Source organism: Bombyx mori, chromosome 21 (assembly GCF_030269925.1).
Source record: "Bombyx mori chromosome 21, ASM3026992v2".
Classification (NCBI taxonomy): domain Eukaryota; kingdom Metazoa; phylum Arthropoda; class Insecta; order Lepidoptera; family Bombycidae; genus Bombyx; species Bombyx mori.
In genome coordinates, this window is record NC_085127.1 from 15,170,358 (window position 1) to 15,190,238 (window position 19,881).

General features: G+C 43.9%; 1 protein-coding gene and 1 long non-coding RNA gene across 2 annotated transcripts in view; one reads left to right on the top strand and one right to left on the bottom strand.

Moving 5' to 3' along the window:
- Positions 1 to 19,881, top strand: part of LOC101745031 (lachesin) — a 161,004-nt gene that overhangs the window by 13,015 nt on the left and 128,108 nt on the right. The window lies entirely within an intron of this gene.
- LOC134200909 (uncharacterized) lies at positions 10,481 to 11,391 on the bottom strand. Its single transcript, XR_009976021.1, has 2 exons — positions 11,185 to 11,391; positions 10,481 to 10,888 (listed from the first exon to the last, which is right to left on the bottom strand). It is a non-coding gene; the product is annotated as an uncharacterized LOC134200909 (long non-coding RNA).

A 19,881-nucleotide genomic window follows, 5' to 3' on the forward strand; every position in this document is an offset into this window, starting at 1 on the left:
ATCCACTAAAAGTCTCCCCTGCACTATTACTTGACTCCTGATCCCCGCGCGAGGTAGAGCCCCGGCATAGTAGGGGGTTATTGCAGTCTACATTTTACAAATGGACTCGTCGCGGCGATCAACAACTCTGCGTCGTCGCGATACGGCAGCCTGTTAGATACATCCAAGCGATGCCGTTAGTGTTTTGGAATCGGAATAGTCTTACTCTTCGTTTTTAGCTCGGTTAAATATTAGAGAACTAAATTGTTATTGTGCATCTGCATGTAAATTCACTCAGGAATTGGTAGCATCAGCTGATGTCGACCTTCATGTCGATCTGCAGTGAGTAAGCAGGCTATGATCAAACTGAACAACTAATTAATACTCGTAATGTCTTAACTCGTAGTACTTCAAATGTAAAATGGCGCTATTTTTCTTAACTCTACATACATTTTTCAATAACACGTTACAAGCTACTTTTCTTAATAGATTGAGCGTGTCGTAACTGGAATTGGCTGGTTAATTTGTCAGATAATCTGCGCCGTGCACTAAGCTGTGTAATTGACTTGTTTAGTACTTAACCCTGGAAACATTAATACAACTACACACAGGCTATTTATAGGCTGCACTGAGCAACAGTAGAACGTTATTCTTAGTGATTTTTGCGATTTTATATTGCTGAAAGAGCTGAGCTTACGTCCACTAAATGGCAGATGGTTACCGTTCCCGATTGATAAGTTTGAAGAAGGAAATTTAAAAATGACAACAAAGTATTGTGCGTAAATCTGCTATGAGCTTTTCCGATCGTGAGCTTAATTGAAATTGACCAGCAAATTAGAAACAAATAGGATAATGTCACCGAAACGTGTCTGCTTGTATACACTACGTAACATGCTTTACTATCCGCTGTCTCCTCTCAAAGTAAGCAGCTACGAGACAAGAGGTTACTACGGAGAGTAAAATAACACCGAATTTCACTATTTATAACTTCTATTTATAATCGAGTACTAATTAAGCACGGTCGTTACTGTCGCTTCACTTCCCCTGTCTTTGTAATGACTTCAAAATAGATTTTGATTCTGAATTTAAAAATAAATAGAGTATTTTTGTCCACTTCCTTTTCTATGTTTTCATAATATTGAATATTTTATAGTATGAATTTTAATCTTGTGATATAGTTCACGGTAGCTAAATGTAAAAGGGAGTAAAAAGTAAAAAAGCCTATTGGAGTCGCGAAGCGAAACGCATCACTCATCTTGAAAGAGATAGAAGTATAAGAATAGCAGTGAATAGTTTTAAACTGAAATACATGACCACTTCGCATGACCTGTACAGCTACACACTGCTCTACTACCGGGAATTGTGGAAACAAATGAACCACGACGGTTCGTCTTACGTATAGTTCAAGCAAGTATTTATTTGGTAAACCTAGAACAAAACCGTCACACTTGAAAATAAGCTGAAATATTTGCTAGATTACGGGTTAATTAATTTGTATTCGTTTATAGTTGTCAGTATATATGTATAGCTATCAGTAAATCTGTTTTTCATCAAATTTACCCTTGTACACCAGCTACCTGCCTTACTGCGACGATCGCCCATGCCCTTAATAATGCCTCATTATTAATGGGCTCATTATGATAGTCTTGAGCACTCCGGACTTTCATATATTTTTTTTATTTTTTACTTCTGTAATGGGTGGACGAGCTCACAGTCCATCTGGTGTTAAGTGGTTATTGGAGCCCATAGACATCTACAACGTAAATGCCGCCACCCACCTTGAGATATGAGTTCTAATGTCTCAGTATAGTTACAATGGCTACCCCACCCTTAAAATCGAAACGCATTACTGCTTCTCAGCAGAAATAGGCAGAGTGGTGGTACCTACCCATACGGACACGCACGAGGTCCTACCACCTGTAAAATTAAAAAAACAATATATCAACTGCAAACTGAAAAAAGACAGAGGAAGATAGGTGTAACTTGTTATAAATATATATAAATAGATGTACGGCGACGTCATCACCGGTGATACATCAAAGCGACTATTTGCAGAGCGGCCGAGTGTACCGAACCTCTACAGAGCACTAAGGGGCGCCACTTTAAACAAAAATAGCGCACACCCCGCGACTTTCCCCGTTGTTAATTTGGAATAAATAACGAGAGTTTTAACAACCAATTTTTGTTATATTTTCGTCTCTTCTCAATTTCAATCATGACGATGGAAGCTTTCAGAGCTACTGGCGAAGTCACAACCGGCTTATCGGAAGTTGCTAGAGTCGTTAATGACTGTAGACAACGCAGAGGACTTTAAGCGGCCCAAAGAGAACACTCAAGTGTCTCATAAACATCTCTAAGTAATTGCTAGCTGATTGAAGTTTATAATACGAGTATTTACGTTAAAGAAAAATTCAGTCTCGTTGAATCTGTGGCTTCACGTGTGAAAAACAGGTTGATACCTTGACTTCTGTGCGCTGCATTATGCTACGAACATAATATTATACTAATTAAAACAAGACCTTATATTAATTAAAATAACTAAATAAAATATATTAGAGAGAGAGAGAGAGAATTTGGTTTATGTAGGTGTACAATAGGCACTTGAGCAATTAAAATTATGGATTACCAAATTTCTGGAATCAATTAATTTAATATTTGCGCTTATTGGAGCTTATATTCCGCTATTATTGGTATTCACTGAAATTAGTTTTATAAGGTATTGTGTGTAATTTTAGATAAATTATTATATTATTGTGGGTGTAGTTATTAATACGAGCCATGATTTTTTACAATAAATCTGAAACTATGTTCGTTTACATAGAATATGCTTATCACGTCTGAGGGAACCCGTAACCTATTTTTTTCTGAGGCACTCCAGGTTGCCTCTGAAATTAGAGCCAGCGCGAGGTATGGGGGTTACCGCAGTCAACACTGCAACCAGACTCGCAGCTCACCCCCAAGGACACCCAGCCGATGGAACTTTTGAGGTGGAGCGAAGGTTCTGGAAGTCAGCCGTTTCAACCAAGTGGTGCCACTGGTGTCCCGGGATAGTCCGCTGGGTCACAACCAAGCTGCCGGGTCGGGATACGATACTTCACTAACCAGTCGCTCTTACGATATCACTCCTGAGCAGCACGATTTCAGGATGCGTGGCTGCCGAAGATCGTGGCGATAACGGTCTACAGCGACAGGTTCTCTCCGATGACCGCAACGAGGGCAGCGCGCTGTATCGAACGAAATAGCCGTAGACGGTGAGCACCTGCGTCCACTGGAAGGTAAGGCGTCCTCGGTCTCTGTCCATCCAGTCGAAAACGAGTAGACCACCTCGAAGGTTCGTAAGCCGTAGGACAGGTTCGTCAAACGGCGAGACTACGCCTTCAGGCTGGATCGTCGAGATTAGAGACTCCGCTCTCGAATCACCAGTTTTCCGGGGCGCCGTTTCCCTCTAGAGTTGAACACGCATCGTTTAGCAACACGATGCCTTTTTCGCAGCGAGTGCATTCGCTTCCAAGATCCAAGATGGCACCGCACTGTCTCCTTCGAGACAGTGTGGTATCCACGAAGCACCTTGACCACGATTGCCATATTTTTGCGGGACAGGGCGCGATACTAGACCGGTGCTACGTACAGTTTCTTGGACCGCAACACCCCCATGTAGAGGTGACACAACACAGGACGTCGGGAAGAAGTCGGCTTAATGAGCCGGTCGTCGCTATCAGAAGGGAACTAGTACCTTTTTTTTTTTTTTTTTTTTTTTTTTTCGGGTAGAGGGCCGAACCTCCTACGAGGTCCCCGCGCAAAAGGGGCGCGCGGGGTATGTGAGACTCAACGATCTGCATGGTGTTGTGAGCAGACCGCGGGCCCAAGGATTTTAGAGCCCACCCACTAAACGACTCCCCTGCACTCTTACACCCGACGTCCGATCCCCTCCGAGGTCAGAACCCCGATGAGGTAGGGGGGCTACCGCGGTCAACACTACAACCAGACGGCGCGGCTCACCCCAAGGACGCCCAGCCGACGGAGCCTTCGAGGCGAATCGAAGGCTCTGAAACGTCGGCCGTCTCGGTACGGCAGCCCGTCGGGCCGCCCAGACGGTGCCGCTGGTGTCCCGGAATACCCCGCTGGACCAGAACCAGCCTGCCGGGTCGGGACGCGATACACCGTCGACCGGTCGCTCTATTCACTCCACGGCAGCGCGCTAGAGTGCTGGTAGCGCGCCGCGCGGCCTCACCCCCTCAGGTCGCCCCTTGACCTTCACCGGGGGGAGGCCGCCACCTACAGGGGCCGGGACGTACGGGCGTATTCCCGCCTCCGGCCCCCGGCTCGACGGCGACGGATCGGTGCGGAAAGGGAAGAGCTCTCCCTCTCTCGCTCCGCCGCCTCCTTCTGCGAGATGGTGGACTCGCAGAAGTCGAGCATCGCCTTCCAGGACGCGTCGCTGCCGAGCATCGTAGCCACGACGCGCGGCAGCGAGAGGTCCTCTCCTATGACCGCGACGAGGGCGGCGCGTTGCTCGTCGAATCCAGAGCAACGCGCCAGCGTGTGTTCCGCTGTGTCTTCCTCGTCGCGGTCCGCGCAGTGGTGGCACTGCGCCGTCGGTTCCCTTCCGGCTATCTTGTGCAAGTACCGGCCGAAACAACCATGGCCGGTAAGCATCTGCGTTAGCCGGAAGGTGAGGCATCCGCGGTCGCGGCCCACCCAGTCCGCGAGAACCGGGCGGACCGCCTCGACGGTTCGGAGGCCGGCCGACGGGTCCGCCAAGCGGCGAGACCACGCCTCCAGCACGGACCGCCGAGAGTGGAGCCTCCGCGCTCGAACTACACCTTCGCCGGGGCGCCCTTCCCCCCTAGAGCGGAGGTCGCTACGCCACCTGTAATCGGCAGCGAGCGCCTCCGCCTCCAGGTCCCAGGGTGGCGCCCCGGCGAGCAAGCACGCCGCCTCGAAGGAGACGGTGCGGTATCCTCGGATCGCCCTGACCGCGATCGCACGCTGCGGACGTCGCAGAGCCGCGACGTTCTTGCGGGTCAGGGCGCGGCACCATACGGGAGCCCCGTATAGTGCCATCGACCGCACCACCCCCATGTAGAGGCGGCGCGCCACCTGATCGGGACCCCCGACGTTTGGAAGCAGCCGGCTCAGAGAGCCGGCCGTCGCCATCAGTCGAGGGCCCAACTTCTCAAAGTGAGCGCGGAAGTTCCACCGACTATCCAGTTCGAGGCCGAGGTACCGAAGACAGGGAACTAGTACCTACAAATGGTTGTTTTTTTTTTTAGATTTCAACCAGAGAATGCGATCTGTTCCCGTTATTTAAAATTGTAAACTTTATACCCTACAACTGATAGATTAAAAAACTGGTACAGTACAAATTTAACACTTTACCAACTAAGCGTAATTTGCGCTGATAATGGAAGTAAATATTGCTAGTGGTAGTGGTGGTGGCAGGGTATGAGCCGGCATTGGTGGTCTGCTTATCCTCTGCCTCGAAGCAGGCCACTGTTTGGTGTCATAATTTAGTTGGAACCTTGCATGATTGTGGCTGTAGCCACAAACTCCGCAACTACCTTAATACCTACCTTTATTTAAAACTTTGAAAAAAAAATCAAAGCAAGCGAGTCGTGTAGCTATTTTTGGTGTACGGTTTGACGACGTCCACCACACGTTCACATATCGTCTAGAATGAAAGTGGATACTAACACGAGTACGCCCGGGTACGTATTATTATTATGTGTATTTCGAGAAGGAGAGAGTAATTTTAACTTCAGTTGAGGGTCTCTCTTTGAAGATGTCACTGTGTGTTAATTATGTACAATTAATGTTCGTTTAATTAAAAAAGGCTAGCTATTCATTTGGTTAGAAATAATTTACTTGGTCCTTTATTAGTCGCAATAAGATGACACAGTTGGTTTAAGTTACTGCACTCGAATTTACTTGTCGTGTTGAATTGGCTTGTTTAGTTGACCTGGTGTTAAGTGTTACTGGAGCCCATAAACATTTACAACGTAAATGCGCTACCCACCTTGAGATATAAGTTCTAAGGTCTCAATATAGATACAACGGCTGCCCTACCCTTTAAGCCAAAACGCATTACTGCTTCACGGCAGAAATAGGCGGGGTGGTGGTACCTATCAGCGCGAACTCACAAGACGTCCTACCATCAGTATTCAGCATGACAGCCCTGGTGACAGGTGCGACACAGTGGCTGTTTTATGAGTGGGTACTCATCGAAATAATATTGCAATACCGTACAAGCCCTTGTAGTGAAGGGACGATACACTGTAGATTAATCCTGCACACTGTCTGATATATTTTATATTGGGTAGTAAGAAAATGAGTAAATGCGAAATTTATCTCTATATTTTCACATGATATTACTCAACCCACACTCTATTGTTGGTGGATCAAGCTGTGACGAGCCCAGAATGTAATAATGGTAATAAAATATTAATATTAAATCGAGACAGCTAAGCCCTCGTATGTCACATGGAAGCTAACATCAAACGAGCTATTGATGTCGACGTAGCGTTTTACATGTGTGTATTATATTTATGTAAATATTTCATTATTTTTATCACATATTCACATAAGCTCATTTATTGAGAAAAAGACTATCTAAACACTAGTGATAGCAAGTAGCGGAGGTAACAGAAGACACTAGGTTATGCTGCCAGCAATACACATCCAGGTTTTAGTTTAATGAGGAGATTATTTTTTCTTATCGCGATATTCGTTCATCAACCAATTTAAGTGTAAGATATAAATGTAAGATTTTTATTATACACATACATATATTTAATAGACATCCATAACCCTGGAAAAGACATTTATATTTATCATACAAATATCTTCCCTTGGCGGGATTCGAACCCGCGACGCCCTTGTGTAGTGACCATGTCACTTACCACTACACCAGACGGCCATAAAGATTTCAGAGCACCACATCAGATACACTTAGTTTACCAAGTCATAAAATAGTTTATCTTAAAAGCGAGAGTCGTTTTGTGGAGTGTGAATACCGCGACGCCGTCAGATGCACTTTATTCTTGCCATTACACTAATGAACTGTGAAATAGCGACTTCGCAGTGCGCGAGATGAAAAATATGGCGCAATTATTTCTTTTTTGCAAAGTGCCGCGATTGCGCCGTGACGTGACTCTACATCACATTCAACGACAGTGCTGTCTGTAGAGTCGATCTCACACTTAAGTACTCAGATTTTCAAAGCTGCATAGTGTTGGAAATTATTTTTAAATATGCAATCCAATTATGTCATACAACGCAATTTAATTTGGCCGAAAATAATCATGTTTCGGTTTTAATGTAATAAGTAACTGAAGGATTGCTCAATTTGATTTAACATGAAAACATTGTCCTATATAACCAACCATGTTCTTTATCCTATAAAAATAATGAAATTATGAGTATTGGTTACGACTATATTTTAAATATTATAAACCTATTTTATACCCTTATAAACTATTTCCTTAATAATATACCTTCCAAAAAATATTCTTATAAATATTTTTTTATGTTTGAGAACCACTGTCCCTATTTGTATAGTACTCACGCAAATGTATCGTTTTAGGACGCATTCTATTGTCTCCGCACGACTTTTGTACATAGTGTCGCACGTGCGCCTCTCAATTTAATGTTATGTTTGTGTGTACATATCTCTATATAGCTCCAACAAAAAGCACATGGTCCGAAATGCTCATAACTCTTCAACAGCAAAATATATCATCTAATACAAATAAGAATTACTGTAGGAATGTTTGTAGGAATATACGACAAAGGGAAGATCTTCCACCGAGCTGGTGATATTGCTCGGTAGACCGACGGTCCGAATGTTGTTGTTCGGAACTTGTATATATGCGTTTTATCTTGAAAATGTCGTAAGCGAGATTCAGGCATCTGTCAATTATCTTGCGTTGTATGATGGCTACCCGCCACATCACTCCCCTCCGAGACTGGAGGTCGTGTCATTTTTTAGTTAACGTTGTCCGTGCTGAGATTAGCTTGCAAGGGCCAGTGCTGCTCGAAGCCTGCGGTGAGTCGAGGCTGAGCTTGAATGCTGCGTGCGAGTCGCCAGTGCTGCTCGAAGTTTGCAGTGAGTCGAAACTGAGCTGAATGCTGCGTGATTGTCGCCAATGCTGCTCTGTCTGCGGTGAGTCGAGACTGAGCTTGAATGTTGCGTGCGTGTCGTGCGTAGTCCATGTGATACAGAGCTGCCACGCCGGAGATGTGTGACCCCAAGCGTTGATGATCCGGTCGTGGGCTGCGATGAACTGTAGCGGCGTGATGAGGCAGTGAAGTTGCGTGCCGTAGGACCAGGAAGCGCGGTGAGTCGGCTGCGATGGTCCTGTTGAGGCTGCGATGCTGGCTTGCTGTGGGACGACTGTCAATGACGTGCTTTTATCTGCGAGAATGCGGGGATTGTGGTAGCCGAAGTTCTTGATGCGCTGAAGATGAATCAGAAGGTTGTGCGTGTTCAAATCACGTCGGGGTCACCAGTTTGTAGGAATATACGACAAAGGGAAGATCTTCCACCGAGCTGGTGATATTGCTCGGTAGACCGACGGTCCGAATGTTGTTGTTCGGAACTTGTATATATGCGTTTTATCTTGAAAATGTCGTAAGCGAGATTCAGGCATCTGTCAATTATCTTGCGTTGTATGATGGCTACCCGCCACATTGGGCATCAATAAAACTCATAATTAGACAGTCAAAACTTACGTAAAATTAGGACCCATACAGATTTTTTTTTAAATTGGACAGCTATCCTCCGAGGATACTAACTGCAAATGCAATGTTTTACTGGTGGTAAGACCTCTTATGAGTCTGCGCGGGTAGGTACCACCACCGTGCCTATTTTTGCCTTGAAGGAGTAATGCATTTCGGTTTGAAAGGTGGGGCAGTCATTGTAGCTATACTGAGACCTTAGAACTTATATCTCATGGTGGGTGGCGTATTTAAGTTGTAGATATCTATAGGCTCCAGTAACCACTTCACACCAGGTCGGCTGTGAGCTCGTCCACCCATCTAAGAAAAAAAAATCGATGTTTAGATCTCATTTTTTAGATAAAATTTCAAGTAAACGAAAACACAAATAATACAAAAAAGAAATCAAGCAATAGGATTTTACATCTTATGAAGTTATCGTTATACAATACCGGCCATTTGAAATGTAATTTATGTATATCTTGCAATACATTCTACGCAATAATTTTTATGGAATTCTACATATTTTCAAAGTCAGTAATTTATCTGTTTATTAAGCGATAGTGAAGCTGACAATAATTAAATCTACCGCTGAGTTAACAGTAACTTTGAACGTTAGCATCAAAATAATATTGATCCATTTGCATCATATTGACAACGTAACAGAACTTAATAAGTGGGTGCCGCGCGAATCGTGTTGGTTAAACGCTGTCAATTCCTCAAAAGAAAACTTACCACTAAATAAGTCATAGTTGCTGTTTGGTAGTCTATTACAGGGAAATTCATCACAGCTTCTTACCAAATGACACCAAAATATCTAACCAGTTTTGGTTAATAGGTCGTCCTTGATGCTCCTACGCCATAACGCTCAATCTCATACGGCATAATAGACGGTTGAGAGTTGGAAATTTTGCGTCATTTACCGCACGCACCAGACCTTCCCCCGACAGACTTTTAACTATCCAAAGCTTGGACAACTTCTTCTCAGAGAAAAAATTCAATACCCAAGAGGCAGCACAAAATGCTTTGAAGAGTTAGGGAATAGAGATATTACCACTGCGCTGCCTGAGATGCATCGATATCGTATATTCATTATATATTATTAGAGGCGACTCCCTCTTAAGTCAAAGTCGATGGGCGGAGCCATTGACGACGAGCACTCACGTGGACTCGTGACGTCATCTGGAGGGGCAACCGACCGACCAGCGGGGACATCACACCACCTCGGATCACTTTTGCTGGAAGCGCGCACAGCGTTCACTTGTCTTAGATTTAATATTCTGTGTCGATCGTTCCTACCCACTTTTGTATTTTTTTATTTATTTAAATTATTAAGCCGTTGCTAAAAATATTATATTTTCAGTAAGAGAATTAAAAAAACATTTATACAAAATTACTTTCTGTTTATCTTCGATCAACAATAGTAACTAGATAAAGGGATACGTACAAAATTAAAGCAAAAACTGTCCGCGTGAATATATACTTATATAGCTACATTCGTTTACTAACAAACGGAGAAAAAAGTTTTGAAACACTTATACTTTCAAACTAATAACAACTATGGCACCGAGTAATAAAGTCACAAATCTCCAAAACATTATCTAATACTTACGATCATTCGTCACATAAAACGAGCAAAGCAATAAATTACTCCTGTCACTTACCAATAGAAAGACATATTTTAAACAACTTTTAATGTTAAATCAATCTTAAGGTGCAACAAATAAAGTAACTTTTCCCTTAATTGCTCTGAGAACTAACATCGTTCTGCTTTATTTATTTTTGCTTCTTGAAATGCCGATTTCTATTTACTACAGGAGGTAAGGGAGTCGCGCTTAACACTAAAATAATTTATTAATGAATTAAAGTAAAAGTTTAGTTGTTTACTTTTTATGTTTTGGAAATGTATGTTTGTTAGTATCTATACATTACTTATTATTTTATTAGCGTTACGTTTTTGTGTAATATATATTTTTAAGTTTTCGCGACCAGTGCACATAATAAAACAACGTTTAAACGGTTTCAAGCGTGGTATTTTTATTACAATGTTTCGGCCACATTTCAGTAGCCGTGAGCTCGGAAGGCAATGATGTCCAATGTCAATAAGCGGAGTTCTTAGCTGGCTTATTAAAGTCATCTCTTTTTTCTCTGGCGACAATCGAGATCCATTCTGCACACGTGATTGCTAGGAAAGCTAAAATAAAAATGGAAAGCTAAGTATCTAATGAGAGTCCAACAAACAGACACAAAAGCAGCATTAACCAATTTTAACCAACTAATTTTGAAGTGCTGCTAACAAATTTTAAAAAATTATTACAACACAAATCTACTCCATGCATTTACTGTTCTGTTAAGCAAAAGTTTGTCCATGTGTTGGCCGAGCCTTGGCCAACATTTGTAGCGGTGGTTAAAAATCGGTAATTTTGTTCAAAATTTAATATTATTTATAAGTTTAAAGCTTACAATATAGTTTATACTTCATGTACTTACCGAAAGTAAGATACTCCGGCCGTTAAATTGCTTTTTCGGGCCTTATTTTTGCAACTTTTGAATACACACTGCGGTATTGTGAGACGGGTTGACATTGGCTGTGTTTGAAGTGAACTAAACAAAATAAGAGCTCACATTTCAAGTGCGCTGTTATTTGACGAGACGGATTTTATGCACCGACCCGAAATCTAGTTACTATTGTTGATCGAAGCTGTTTATTAAACATCAGTGTCATTTGCAAAGCCGTAATATAACATAGTATTTCTATAGTGCGGTCTCACAGATCATGTTATTATATCGCTAATGTTAGTTCAACATTTATACAAAAATGATATACGCAAAAATACCAGCATACTTAATATGAGCTCACACATGTCACTGTGAGGATCACTTGTCGCACGTCTTATCTGTTTCAGCCAGCTTAAAAAAATTTTTTTTTTTTCGAAATCGTCGTGGCCTAAAGGATAAGACGTCCGGTGCATTCGTGCAATATAAATCAAACCCGCAAAATTATAATTTGCGTAATCACTGGTGGTAGGACCTCTTGGGAGTCCGCACGGGTGGGTACCACCACCCCACCTATTTCCGCCGTGAAGCAGTAATGCGTTTCGGTTCGAAGGGTAAGGTAGCCGTTGTAACTATACTGAGACCTTAGATCTCAAGGTGGGTGGCGCATTTACGTGGTAGGTGTCTATGGGCTCCAGTAACCACTTAACACCAGGTGGGCTGTGAGCTCGTCCACCCATCTAAGAAATAAAAAAAAAAGCTTAGAAAATAAATTTAGACTTCGATAATAGATAGACAGATAAACTTTCCACCACATGTTGTTGAAAGTTCAACCACATGTCTCAAAGTGGGTGCGGAATTTACCTCGTGGTATTTATTGTAACCAATACCAAATTACCAAAATACCAAAAAAACAGGTTGTAACCAAAACCAATGTTCACCACAGAGCTGTAGACTAAGCCTTTACAATTTTCTTCTGTAAACAGATATGACATTGTTTTCGCTAATGGGCTCTAACTTTGAGTGGGTTTATTGTGAGAAATTTATATTTTCGTGAAACTGATACCCGACTGCACTAACTATTCTCCCTAGAGCAACAGCTCTTATTTTCAATAATATTTACGTTTCATTCAAGTGAATTCACCTCATAATATTATTTAGACTTATACATATCAAGAGATACATAGCATAACTTATACATTTTACTAACAAGAGGAAAAACAAAATGGTTCAAAAAAACGATTACGACTCTCGACCTTATTTCCCCATCCTAAGAGCCATTGTTAGCTCCGTAAAAATACACGAGCTATCTAAGTTCAATATTCAATTTCCTGCTTTATAATAGCTGTTTTCGTCAGCTAAAAACATTCATTTCCTGCTACTAAGGTATTTGTTTCCGAGTCGGAGACGATCCCGAGGGACCTAAATAAATTGTTCCAAGTACATCGATCGTTTTGTCATGGAGAAAACGATTTTTAGGGTATAAATACGTAATGGACTGAGTAATTTTTCAGGTAGAGGGTTTTTTCGTTTGTCGTATACGTTTGAAGGCTTTTTTGTAATCGCATTAAGCAATTTACTGAATAAATATAATCAGAAATAAAATTCTAACAAAAACCTACTTTGTATGGAATCACCAATCTTTAATCATTAACGTTCAATATAAAGTACACCCGTTAAAGTATTCATATTTCTGGGGCTTACGTAAGATGATTAAATTAAAATACTTTTAGAGCTTAGTCCCGGATTCAAAATATTAATTCAACTATTAGCAAAGTTCGGTCGTGACGTAACAACCATTACTGTAAGCTAATGGAAATTGATCAGATTCCACAATTTCACGCTTCGATTTTGCGCTGGGGCCTTGGATCCATGTTTTTTTTTCTATACCGTATTGGGTGAACGAGCTGATGGTCCACCTGATGTTAAATGGTTACCGGAGCTCATAGACATCACAACTTGAATCCCGCGCTAATTTTGTGTCTCAAACAATGACGTCTAACTTTCATTTGTCAAATATGTATGAAATATATAAGGTGGTTGAAGCTTCCCTTACGGCCTCATAGGACGCTCTACAGAACAATATAGCGGTACCGTAAAAAATGTATACGTAAAGAAAAACCTTTATCATTTAAAGCCTTTAAAACTCTTTAGTTTTAAAAAAATATTTTTCTTAGACGTTATCGTTCATCTGTCTGACATTCAGTGAATAGAGAGCTCCGTTTTGTATAGTATAATAATACTGTGCACAATATTAATTTCAAAAGAGATTAAGGGCTTTAAATATTTTCTTGTTATAGCACACGCAATTAAATCTTTTATTGTTTATTTATTCTAAAGTATTCCATATCATTATACTATATTATATTTTAGTTTTTTTAAGGACATGATAATAGGACTCCATGTATGTATATCGTTAATGCCAGCGACAGTAATAGCACCGTCGCAAGTATAATATAATACTATCCTCAAATAGAAAATCGTGAAGATTAACCAGTAGTCTGTAAGTTCTCCGGACAGTAAAGTATGGTATAAACACGCGGCTCCCCTCAACTCTGCTGGAGTCACGTTCGCTCAAGTTTTGTATGCTGCTTGTACGCGAGGAAGCGCTTCCTGGCCCCTATATTGGATTTGTACTCTTTTTTTTGTAGACTGTACTTTGTTTAGGTTTTATTGTGACCCCGCATGAAGTGAAATTGTAGCTTAAGGTAAAAATGTTCTGTTCAGCGCTGCAGTTCTGCGTGTTTATGCCAAAAAGCCGGCTCACACTTTTTTCAATCCCACGTATGCTTTTACCGCATGTCTCAACGGAGTGATTACTAGTATTTTTGCCAATCACTTGATATGAGCATAGCATTCTACATCCTACATGGGTAACGGCATGAACATACCGTATTCTAAATTCCAACCGTGTAAAATTTTGATATTTCCGGAATAGGGTACAACGTGACAGCTCTACAAATTTATTGGAGTTTCTCAAATAAATTACTTAGAAATATTTCTCATACCAAAAGTCGCCATGAGTTATTTAAGCTCCAACAGAATCTTCACGATGAACGATTTATTGGAGCTTTGAACATTTACCTAAACTTTGAATGGGGCCATTTGTTTTGTTAAAGAAAATATTTAAGTTTACTAGATTATTGGAATTTGAAGAGCTTAATATTATGTTGGAGTGGCTTAAATATATAGTTTATATAGTATATAATAAATATATAATAGTTTTATGGTACATAGTTTTCAATTTGGACAAGAATTCAGCTCGTGACTTGTAAGTAACAATTAGATTAAGAACACGAGATTATTTTTTGTTAGAGCTACGAGTATGTACCTAAGCACAGTTATTGAAGACTTCACTCATTCAAGATACATTCATAATTTCCTTACAGTGTGTGTGTGTGCTCGTGTGTGTGGGAGACAGCGTGAGGCCGTGGATTTTGTATGTATTAATCGATATATTATTATGCGTAAATACGCGTGTACACAAATGTGTCCACAACACTATCAAGAAATTCCAATAAAAAGCTTTCTACCTGCTCGTAGGGCCCTACCTATCGTACGTATCGAATATACATAATATGTACGTTGAGAATGAGATTTATTAGGTTGTAAATAAATGAAGACTGACAAACGATATTCCGTTGGAAAAGCGATATACATAACCTTTATGAGATGTCTATGGACCAGGTAGGCCGTGAGCTCGTTCTCCCATCTATCCAATATAAAACTCCTAGTAACTCGTTAACAAAAAGCGCCAGATTAGGCAGACTACAATCTGCATTTCCGAAATTAGGTCGAGGAAGCTTTTTTTTTTTTTTTTTGTCAGGAGGAAATCACCGGACTTCCGCCCTCCACTGGGGATGGAGGGCGGGACATGTCGGAGTTGAACCGACTAAAACCTCCTGTCGCTCAACAACCAGCATCCAAACCTCGCATGAGACAGAACTCATGAAAAGGCAAAGGGGGGAAAGTGAAGCGTTTAGTGCGGAGCACATCTCTCCCATCACCCTCCCTCTCGGGACGCCGGACTGGCGGTCGTCGGCGCCACGACCACCAGTCCTCTCGGTCGGCAGGCTATCCGAAGCCCGCCTAGATGGCGCCGGTTAGATTGGTCTACCCTCGGAATACCCCGCTGGGTCAGAACCAGCGTGGGTTGAGGATAGCCGGCCTTCCATCACCCGGACGCTCTTGCATAAAACGCGTGCAGAGCAGCTTGCACGTCGTCTTCTTAGGTACCCTTCGCCGGTCCCCAGGCCGACATGTGAGAGAGACCCGAAACACTTAGAGGGCCAGGGCTTGGGCGAAATCCGCCTCCCTGGCCCCCGCTCGACGGCGGCGGGCCTGCGCGTCCCGCACGCGCCCCGCCGCCTCCTTCTGCGAGATGGTGCACTCGCAGAAGTCGAGCATCGCCTTCCACGACTCGTCGTCACCGAGCATTGATGCCACAACACCCGGCAACGACAAGTCGTTTCCTATTTTTGCGACAAGGACACGGCGCCACCCCTCCCATGCGGGGCAGGCGACGAGCGTGTGCTCCGCCGTGTCCAAGTCGCAACCACAATGGTGGCACTCTGCCGTCAGCTCGGCTCCGATCCGGTGCAGGAACTCACCGAAGCAACCATTCCCAGTGAGCACCTGCGTGAGCCGGAAAGTGAGGCGTCCTCTGTCACGATTCACCCAATTCACAAGAACCGGGCGAATCGCCTCGACGGTCCAGCCGAAGGATCAGCCAGCCGTCTGGACCATGACTCCAGCACGAACCGCCGAGATTGGGCCCTCCGCGCTCTGACCACACTGGGGCTGGGACGTGCCACGCCCTGTGCACGAAGGTCAGCCCGCCACTGATAGTCAGCGGCGAGCGCCTCCGCCTCCAGAACCCAAGGCGGCGTCCCAGCCAGTACACACGCCGCCTCGAAGGAGATGGTGCGATAGCCGCGGATGACCCTGACCGCGATGGTGCGTTGCGGCCGTTGCAGCAGCTTCGCTACCCCCACGGCCAGGGACTGGCCCCACACGGGCGCCCCGTATCGCACCACCCCTGTATAGAGACGGCGCGTCACCTGGTCAGGCCCCCCAACGTTGGGAAGAAGCCGGCTTAACACGCCAGCCACCCCCACCAGACGAGGGACCAGATTTTGAAAGTGAGCACGGAAGGTCCAACGACTGTCCAGAATGAGGCCGAGGTACTTCAACTGCACCCCGACCCCGATACGGACGCCTCCAACCACGATATGGGCATCGACAGGTGGCACTCTCCGGGGCCTGTGGAACCACATGGCCTCGGATTTACTGAGCGCCACGTCGAGGCCCAATCTCCTGATTTTGCCGACGACATGCGCTACCCCAGCGGTAGCAAGACGGGCAGACTCAGAAAAACTCCCCCCCCGGGCCACGACCAACGTGTCGTCTGCGTAACAGATTACGCTTAGGCCCGGGAGGAGGGCACCCCTCAGTACCCAGTCATACCCGATATTCCACAAAAGAGGGCCGAGCACCGACCCCTGTGGAACACCGCGCACGACCGGGAACCGGTGCACGATCCCACCGTGTCCGGTACACGTGACTAATCTGTCCTCCAAGTAGGAACCCACCAGCCGGCGAAGGTAGGGGGGCACTCCGTGTCGTTCCAGCGCCCCCCCTATCACGGACCAGGGCAAGGTCGAGGCAGCTGGCAGCATCGTGAACTGAAAGAGCCATGACGTGAAGCAGTGAAGAAGTTGTGAGGATTTTTGGAAGCTTTTGTCTCTAATAATACTGGTTTTACACTGACTAGTAAAATAATAGAAGCTCATTAGTTATGAGTAATGTTTTGAATTTAAGTTCTGTTACAAAAATGTTTTTTTTTTTTTAAATTAAGGAAAACTCTTGTCATTAACTAGGCAGCTGATTCAAGACCGCGTCGCATCGCGGTTTCCTGTACTGTCTGTTTTACCAGCTCCATAATTACGCTTTAACAAATTAAATATGTACTGTCACTTACCCACCCTCGAACAACCCCGAAGTCGTCGTGGCCTAAAGGATAAGACGTCCGGTGCATTCGTATGGAGCGATGCACTGGTGTTCGAATCTCGCTGGCGGGTACCAATTTTTCTAATGAAATACGTACTCAACAAATGTTCACGATTGACTTCCACGGTGAAGGAATAGCATCGTGCAATAAAAATCAAACCTGCAAAATTATAATTTGCGTAATTACTGGTGGTGGGACCTCTTGTGAGTCCGCACGGGTAGGTACCACCGCCCCGCCTATTTCTGCCGTGAAGCAGTAATGCGTTTCGGTTTGAAGGGTGGGGCAGCCGTTGTGACTATACTGAGACCTTAGAACTATATCTCAAGGTGTGTGGCGCATTTACGTTGTAGATGTCTATGGGCTCCAGTAACCACTTAACACCAGGTGGGCTGTGAGCTCGTCCACACATCTAATCAAAAAAAAAAAAAAAATGCCAATGCAAGGACAACAGTTCCCGGAGGCGGGAATACGCCCGTACGTCCCGGCCCCTGTAGGTGGCGGCCTCCCCCCGGTGAAGGTCAAGGGGCGACCTGAGGGGGTGAGGTCGCGCGGCGCGCTACCAGCACTCTAGCGCGCTGCCGTGGAGTGATTAGAGCGACCGGTCGACGGTGTATCGCGTCCCGAACCGGCAGGCTGGTTCTGGTCCAGCGGGGTATTCCGGGACACCAGCGGCACCGTCTGGGCGGCCCAACGGGCTGCCGTACCGAGACGGCCGACGTTTCAGAGCCTTCGATTCGCCTCGAAGGCTCCGTCGGCTGGGCGTCCTTGGGGTGAGCCGCGCCGTCTGGTTGTAGTGTTGACCGCGGTAGCCCCCCTACCTCATCCGGGTTCTGACCTCGGAGGGGATCGGACGTCGGATGTAAGAGTGCAGGGGAGTCGTTTAGTGGGTGGGTCCTAAAATCCTTGGGCCCGCGGTCTGCTCACAACACCATGCAGATCGTTGAGTCTCACATACCCCGCGCGCCCCTTTTGCGCGGGGACCTCGTAGGAGGTTCGGCCCTATACCCGAAAAAAACAAAAAAAAAAAAAAGGACAACAGTTCCCACAAGAATTAGAAAAGTAGTTTGAATGACAAAAAGTCAGCTGTAATCTGTCCGTTTACAGAACATAAAACATTCATGCAAACGTTTGTGAGTGTCCCGAATTAGCGAATTCCGCGAGGGCCCGCAATGTCCCGTAAAGTGGGTTATTATTTACGTTGGGGCCGGTTACACGAGGCAATTAACGACTGGTTAACAGCGTTTTAACCGCGCGATTGCGTGTCTTGTGATTAGCTCTACGTTATGGTGCCGCCTTAGGGTGTGTACTTTTGAAATTGCAAAAAAATGTTAAATGACCTTTAATATTGCGTAAGTTTTGGTAGATAATTAGTAATACTTTAAACACGTAAGATAAGAAACAATATTGAATTCTTATATACAACATAGGTCTTGTCTCGTAACATGTATTAGAGTTTAAAAACTTGTGGTAAGTCGTTTTGTGAGTGCGCACGAGTAGGTACCATCATCCTGTCTGTTCTGCCGTGAAACAGTCTGTTCTGCGTTTTATGATTTCAAGGGTGGAGCAGTCGTAGTAATATAAAAACTGAGATTTAGAACTCATTTTTCAAATCAGGTGGCGGCATTTATGTTGTTGATATCTACGGGTTGCGCTGATCACTTAGCACCAGGTAGACTGTGAGCCCGCCCACCCATCTAAGGAATAAAAAAGACAATGTTCATGTGTTCGCTACATATTCAATCATACACGAAGTCTTCGAGCTGCTATTCTCAATATAGTCATTATTTCAAAGCAACTGAAATTTAGTCTCAATTCTGAAGATTAGCGACTTGCATGTTGGGATAATATTTGGTTCCTTAACGATAGGAGGGCTATGATCTTCCTGGCATCTATAGTCGCAAACTTCCCTCGTGACCAAGATTAGTTATGCTTATTGTATAATATTGGAGAACTTCAGTGACTCGATACTTGACTGAATCATTAAAAATAATAATTATAAAAATCTGTAATAGTAAATGGAAACAATAGGACCAAAATGGCTCTGTATTTCTTTAAGCTTGTATTGGATAGGTTTGGTTGAAAGCATCCTTAGGGTTCAGGAGCACTGTGGCTGCCATCTTATCCGAACTGTCACAGGCTCTAAGCGGTGCACACATGTGTAACCGTATATTCATCGCAAGTGACAAGGTAATCAAATTGTTAATTACTCAAAATCCACATAAAAGTCTTCAAAGCACACACTTCAAGCCACATCATTTTACATTTGGTTAACACAAATTGAAATAAACTGCAACAGCCACAACAAGTTATTTGCAACACGATTTAACGGAAGTAGGCTTGTTAGTAATAAGGCAGCGCCCACCGGACACTGGAGCCCGCCCTCGACGACACTCTCAGCTTTTTATTCCCAAGTGTGGATTGTCGATACAGAAATTCTTATGGAGTAACAGTTAGACTTTTCTAACATTACGATAGCAGTTCATCGTTATGATTATTTTCAATTGTTTTTCCTTTAACGTTGTTGTTTATACAGAGCGAGACTCTCTCTCTCTCTCTCTCTCGAAAGAGAAATTTCGTTATTTTATTGCTTAGACGGGTGGTCGAGCTCACAGCCCACCTGATGTTAAGTGCCTACTAGAGCCCACTGACATTTACGATGTAAATGCGCCACCCACCTTGTG